The sequence below is a fragment of the Saccostrea echinata genome, unplaced genomic scaffold (assembly GCF_033153115.1).
Source record: "Saccostrea echinata isolate AGI-Se365-2 ecotype Australia unplaced genomic scaffold, CSIRO_AGI_Sech_v1 ptg000030l, whole genome shotgun sequence".
Taxonomy (NCBI): Eukaryota; Metazoa; Mollusca; class Bivalvia; order Ostreida; family Ostreidae; genus Saccostrea; species Saccostrea echinata.
In genome coordinates, this window is record NW_026889779.1 from 24,485,535 (window position 1) to 24,492,600 (window position 7,066).

General features: G+C 36.4%; 1 protein-coding gene across 1 annotated transcript in view; it reads right to left on the minus strand.

The window, feature by feature from the left end:
* The window catches only part of LOC133197576 (3 beta-hydroxysteroid dehydrogenase/Delta 5-->4-isomerase type 2-like), a 132,808-nt gene that overhangs the window by 114,736 nt on the left and 11,006 nt on the right, over positions 1-7,066 (minus strand). The gene's annotated exons all lie outside the window — the stretch shown is intronic.

Here is a 7,066-nt window from a genome sequence, read left to right on the forward strand (position 1 = left end):
TTATCAGCAACTCCTCATACCACTAAATAAAATGTAATGATACTTTTACAGCTTCTCTTTTAAATTGTGACCTCCTAATTTATTTTTTTATCGGACAATTATTTGGACTTTCCCATAGCAACAAATGGACTTAATCATTATACACATGTGGGAGCAGGAGTTTCATTTCATGAGCTCATTGTTACACTCGTCAATGTTTGCAGGATCTTCTATATATTTATTCTTTTGTATATTTTACCCGTGAATGAAAAAAAAAAACCATCAGTGTAATTTTCACTTTCTCGTCCTACATTAATAACTCAATTTAAAAAAAAAAGAAAAAAAAAACATTAGACCATACTATTGTATTGTTCTCAGAATATAACTGTACATGTTATTTTGAAAAAATCACAAATTTTCGGCGGCGAGGGGGGGGGGGGGTCGGGGGATAACAATTGCAAGGAACAAATACAGTAGGTAGGTTATGTGACTAGATTTCTTTAGATTTATACCGAAGTTCAAAAACAGATGCATGGTAAAAGCTATCAACATTAACCATTTTCAATTCACAGCCAATTTAATTTAAATAGTCTTATGGGTGACCTTCAAGTATGACTCGACTTACAGGAAGTCATATAACCTGCAATACAACTCAAATGCTTTTTTCTTACAATTTACATCTTTAATGAATCATTCTACTATTATATAAATAGTGCACGTTTTTGAGGGTAACAGTTGAAATTGACACCCCAAGGAAAACCATTGTCAACCGACGCGTCAGCGGAGGTTGACAATGGTTTTCCGAGGGGTGTCAATTTCAACTGTTACCCTCAAAAACGTGCACTATTTATTTTATTATACTGAATGTCTTATTGATTTCGGGTGTCATAAAAAAATTCGGAGATCGTCGTTAAGTTCACGCTTAGAAAGCTTTCAAACTCCCCGCTTCTATTTTTCTCAATAAGAAAGCTTCGGAAAAGATTAACCAACCTCTTTATTGTTTGTTTGCTATCAAAAAGTCCTTTGTCATCTAAAGTTTGCACTCGCAGGGATGTTTCGTCTGTCGTTTGTTGTTTTCAAGTAAGCTACATCGGACGCAAGCTTTTATTGACGTCGTTTATTCGGTTTCTTTCAAACGCACAACCGACGCTTTGAGAATTCTACGGTGAACCGTATGCGCATGATTTGAACGCATGTGATATTTTCGTAATGTTACCCGTTGTCAAGTGTGTTGCTAACGCTGAGGGTAACATTACGGATTGTTAAATGCGTCTAAACCAATCAGATTTTAGTATTTAACATGAAAGTATAATAAATACAAATGTCATTGTTGTTGTCAGCGTAATTTCCCGTCTCGCCGCTGGCTTTTCCACCTCAAAGACTGGAGAATGGACTCTAGGTTCCAGGGCTGGCTGGCCTAACTACTACACACCATTGGCGGACTTTAGGCACTAGGTGGCCTCACTGTTGTACAAAAACTCTGACGTATGGATGAAACCTGCTCCAACATATACATACAAGTTTTACTTACAAGCTCTAGTGGCTTTGCACAAATACACACAGTACTCATTATCGGATTTATAGATAATGGACACGTCTTAGATAAGACTCAATTACACACACATGAGTTGTTTAAATTATACATACAACTCTTACACAAATGCAATATTCCGAATTGCTACTTACGGACAAACTATTATGACAGAAATTGTACGCCGTACTTTGAAATATTCAAATACATGTTACTATAGATAGAAATCAAATTAAACGAAACAAACATGCCAAAAATGATGAGAAATGCGGTGACTGGATGTTTTAGGACAAATGAATGATATACAAAAAATAACTTAAATTACTATAAATAGAATTATAAATATAAACCTTACCTCAGAAAAACTGGACCATTATACTGCTAAAAATAATAGCACACCAGAGCAAGCACTGTCATGAATCGCAAGGGTACATACATGTAAAATAGAAAGATATGAGGAGATTAAGGCGTCCTCCTCTCTGGACTGCCGCGTCCAAACTAATTTGCACGAACTGGCGGGTTTTAAGGTCCTATGAATTGAGGTTCAGTGAAGGCTATTTACAATGATACCAAATTTAAAAAGAGGGGGGTTCCCCACGGGATATTTACATGAAATTTAAAATGCATTTACAAAAGAATGATAAGATGATTTTAATGGGACAATTTTATTGATATGCACTTATTTCGCCTTCACTTTCTTCATCTTATTACGTAATAACTCCCAAAATGACACCAGAATCCCGAGCGTTTCTGATACTGAAAAGTAAAGTTGCGTTTTTATGTCCACATGAGAACACCAATATTTTATCAAACCATTCTCAGAACTTTTCACTTGCCCCTCGTTTAGTGAAAATGCATTATAATCCTTTAAACAAGAGGCCCACAACGCTCACCTGAGTAACTTTGGCATTGCTGTTTTTCATCCGATTTCCCCCTTGTAATATCTAATGTGGCCCCGTCCTTCCCCGGGGGTCATGATTTAATGAATAATTTAGAATTTGCTCTACCCCAGGATGCTTCCACTTAAGTTTAAGCTTTCCTGGCCCAGTGGTTCATGAGAAAAAGATTTTTAAAGATTTTTCCTATATATTTTTATGTAAAAATTGGATTCCCTATTGTAGCCCCGTCCTACCTCCAGGGGTCTTGATTTGAACAATTTAGAATATACACTACCCCAGAATGCTTCCACATAAGTTTAAGCTTTTCTGGCCCAGTGGCTTTTGAGAAGAAGATTTTTACAGATTTTTTCTACATATTTCAATGTAAAACTTGGATTCCATATTGTGGCCCTGCCCTACCCCCGGGGGTTATAATTTGAACAGATTAGAATCTACAATAATTCAAGATGATTTCATATAAGTTTCAGTTTTTCTGGCGCAATGGTTCCTGAGAAGAAGATTTTTAAAGATTTTTTCTACATATTTCAATGTTAAAATTGGATTCCCTTTTGTGGCCCCGCCCTAGCCCCGGGGGTCATGATTTGAATAATTTAGAATCTACACTACCTCCGGATGCTTCCACATAAGTTTCAGCTTTTCTGGCCCAGTGGCTTTTGAGAAGAAGATTTTTACAGATTTTTTCTACATATTTCAATGTAAAACTTGGATTCCATATTGTGGCCCTGCCCTACCCCCGGGGGTTATAATTTGAACAGATTAGAATCTACAATAATTCAAGATGATTTCATATAAGTTTCAGTTTTTCTGGCGCAATGGTTCCTGAGAAGAAGATTTTTAAAGATTTTTTCTACATATTTCAATGTTAAAATTGGATTCCCTTTTGTGGCCCCGCCCTAGCCCCGGGGGTCATGATTTGAATAATTTAGAATCTACACTACCTCCGGATGCTTCCACATAAGTTTCAGCTTTTCTGGCCCAGTGGCTTTTGAGAAGAAGATTTTTACAGATTTTTTCTACATATGTCAATGTAAAACTTGGATTCCCTATTGTGGCCCCGCCCTACCCCCGAGGGTCATGGTTTGAACAATTTAGAACACTACCTCAGGATGCTTCCACATAAGTTTCAGCTTTTCTGGCCTAGTTGTTCTTGAGAAGAAAATTTTTTAATGACCCCACCCTATTTTTGTCTTTTCTTGATTATCTCCCCTTGGAAGAAGGCTTGGTCCTTCATTTTCACAATTTAAACTCCCCTTTACCCAAGGATGCTTTGTACCAAGTTTGGTTAAAATTGGCCCAGTGGTTCTTGAGAAGAAGTTGAAAATGTGAAAAGTTTACAGACGGACAGACAGACGGACGGACAACGGGTGATCAGAAAAGCTCACTTGAGCTTTCAGCTCAGGTGAGCAAAAAAAAACTCTGCTCCTGAGTATTTATCAGAGAAACTAAGAGCACAGTTATGATGAGGAAGGGTGTTTCTTCCAAAATTGTTAAATTCATGGCCCCTGAAAGGGATACTGGAGTCAGCGTGGATCTCTATTAATGTGATCATGGGGGAAGCGGGCTCTATTATAACCATGCTCTGCTTTAAGTAAGCACTGAATTATTATTTTTTTTTTGAAAGATGTAGTCTCATAACTGCAAGGGTGCGCTGTGAAAATTTGTTTGCACACACAATTGCAGTTATGAAACTAGATTCTTCAAAAAATAATTATTAGCATTCTTTTACTACCCGGGCCCGTAGCAACGGTTTCAAAAACGGGGGGGGGGGGGGTCAACCCCCCCCCCCCCCAAAAAAAAAAATCTGACAAGCACCCGGCTCCCCAGCTACATGCCTTATCTGCAAATGAGATTTATATCTCAGAATCCTTGTATTATCCTTCGTATAAGTTACAATTAATGGAAGAGCCATTGCAACAGCCTCTGCCAAAGACTGTTCAATATGAGCGTTGTGGCAACGCACTTTGAAAAAAATACTTGTTAAAATTGGGACAAAATTAACGCACTTTGAAAAAAAATTTCAAAGTCCGTTAAATTTGGGACAAAATCAACGCACTTTGAATTTTTTTTTCAAAGTGCGTTAAGAGTGTACATCAACATTTTTTACCATGGAGATACGTAACGCACTTTGAAAAAATATGTATAAAACAAAATTTCTGGACTTAGATTTAAGTAATAGACAGCATTATTTTGTTATATTTCTTTCGAAAAACTGATGAATTGATCTATCCTCATCGAGAACGAGAAGACAGATAGAAGGCCCCTCGACCGAACTCTTTATCTTTCCTACCCAAATATATGTAATTACATAACGTAGTATGACATTGGTATACTTTCTCTCAATAAATTTGAGTTATCGTAAATTAAATAAAAAAATTGAGATAAGCTTTCCTAGAAAAAAAAATAATAACGCACCCTTTTATATTAAAGAAGAGAGGTTCAGGGGCCATATAACTGATCTAAGCAACAATGGCCAACTGACTATTCTTTGGCCAAAGTAGATTTACAAAATCAACTTGTATAAAATGCATTAAAAATGTTCATACCTCTTACTAATCTAAGAACTCTCTTAAAAAAAAAGACCATCATATTGTGCAGGAATGAACATTTTTTTCATCTTCTAAATACTTATCAAATAACTATAAAAAGACCATCATATTCTGCGGGAAAATTATTTTCAATGGAAAAATCATAATTGCTCCCCTTTCCCTAAGAAAAATGGGATGCTTTAAGTCATAAATCGACCCCTACATCTACAGAACTTATTATAGACTGGAAATAAAAAAAAAGAAACGGAATCGTGCTACTAAACAATCATTCCTCCATTATTACTAAAAGACCCATTTCCCTTTTAGTACTATTACATTTACAAGAACCTTTGGGAACTAGACAACCCCTAAAAATCTTTAAAACGTCTATATCTCAGATCCTGAAGTGACGTCATCACCGAAAAGTTATCCATAAAGGTTCAAAGAATTATTCATCATACCTAAAATTTGCAAGAATATTGACCAAGCCGTGTACATTTTTTTTTCAAAGTGCGTTAATATGGTCAATATTAATGCACTTTGAAAAGAAAAATTTTTTTGTCAAAGTGCGTAAACTTGGTCCCAAATTTAACGCACTTTGATTTTTTTTTCAAAGTGCGTAATTTTTCAAAGTGCGTTGTAACAGAGCGTGAATATTGATTTTCGCTTAAAACGTTGCACTTGCACGGCGTTCAACGTTAACTTTCTGACGTCAAAATAAAAACCATACTTTAATTTTTTGACCTCCGTGTCCGTGTTACATAGTGTTTTGAATGCCTTAGCCTTCCAAACACTTTATTAGCAAAATACATGTGGAATATATGTATATATGGCAAGTTATTCCACTTTCTTACTCACTTAATCAGCGAGACCAGCAAGCGGCGCGAAGAGAAAATTCGGACTGTGTACAATAGATCCAAGCCAGTTTGTTAAAATGAAATATGAAGATAACGAACAGTATTCAAGCTCAAAAGTCCATTTAAACAATATAAATCGGGAGCAGAGCAAACAAGGACCTCTAAAACATCAAAGGTAGGATCAGGTGCCATGGAGGAGTGAGTATCCCCCGCCGACCGGTCACACCCGTGTGCTCCTTGTCATGTTCGGGAAAAACGGAATAATTCGTAGACAATTCAGTGTGTAAATAATGGCCTAACAATTAGTTTGAAGAACGTCAGTCAGCATTTGACTTAATGATAGATATAGACCATAGAATTAAAATCATATCCACGGTATTATATCGCGGGTATGATTTTTTTAAATAAAACGTTAATTTTACGTTATATTTTGTCAGTCCTCCACGGTTAAGTGGCGGCGTCTCAAAATGAGTCATAAATTCTCGAAGGGATGTTAAACAAACCACAAGTGCTTGTGGACAGGACCCCCCCCCCCCCTCCCGAATATACACCATGTTTATTTGTTTTCTTCCATAAATTAATCTTCTAATACACATTTACAGTGTATTAATTCGGATGAAAAAAACGTAGAATTAACGTTTTATTTAAAAATCAAATTAAAAAAACAGTATAATACCGCGGGTATGATTTTAATTTTACGTTTTTCCCCATACATTGTATTCAGGGTGGAGGGGTGGGGGATCTGACCAGAAGAACCTGTGAAACAAACTTCCGATAGTGATACGAGGGTGTTGACTCCCATCTGGCTTGTTTTTTTTAAAGGACAGATGATACAAAAAAAATTATCAAAAATCCTGAAAATAACAACCCAAGATATATTATAGGATTAAAATGAGTAAGTTTAACCGCATAGATTTTAATCACAAGTACTTATAATTATGGACAGGACAGCTCCCCCCCCCCCCCCCCCGATATTCAACCCCGGGGCTTGTTGGACGTTTTTTTCACAAATTATATTTATTGCACTTAGCCTATTCATCATGTGTACCATAGGAAAAAAAACGTGAAAACCCCAAAATAATCATTCCACACAAAAAATGCCTCACTATACATTACTGATAATGTATAGTGGGGTATTTTTGTGTGGAACGATTATTTTGGGGTTTTCACGATTTTTTCCTATGGTACACATGATGAATAAGTGCAATAAATATGATTTGTGAAAAAAAATGTCCAACAAGCCCCGGGGTTTAATGTTCGGGGGTGGGAGGTCCT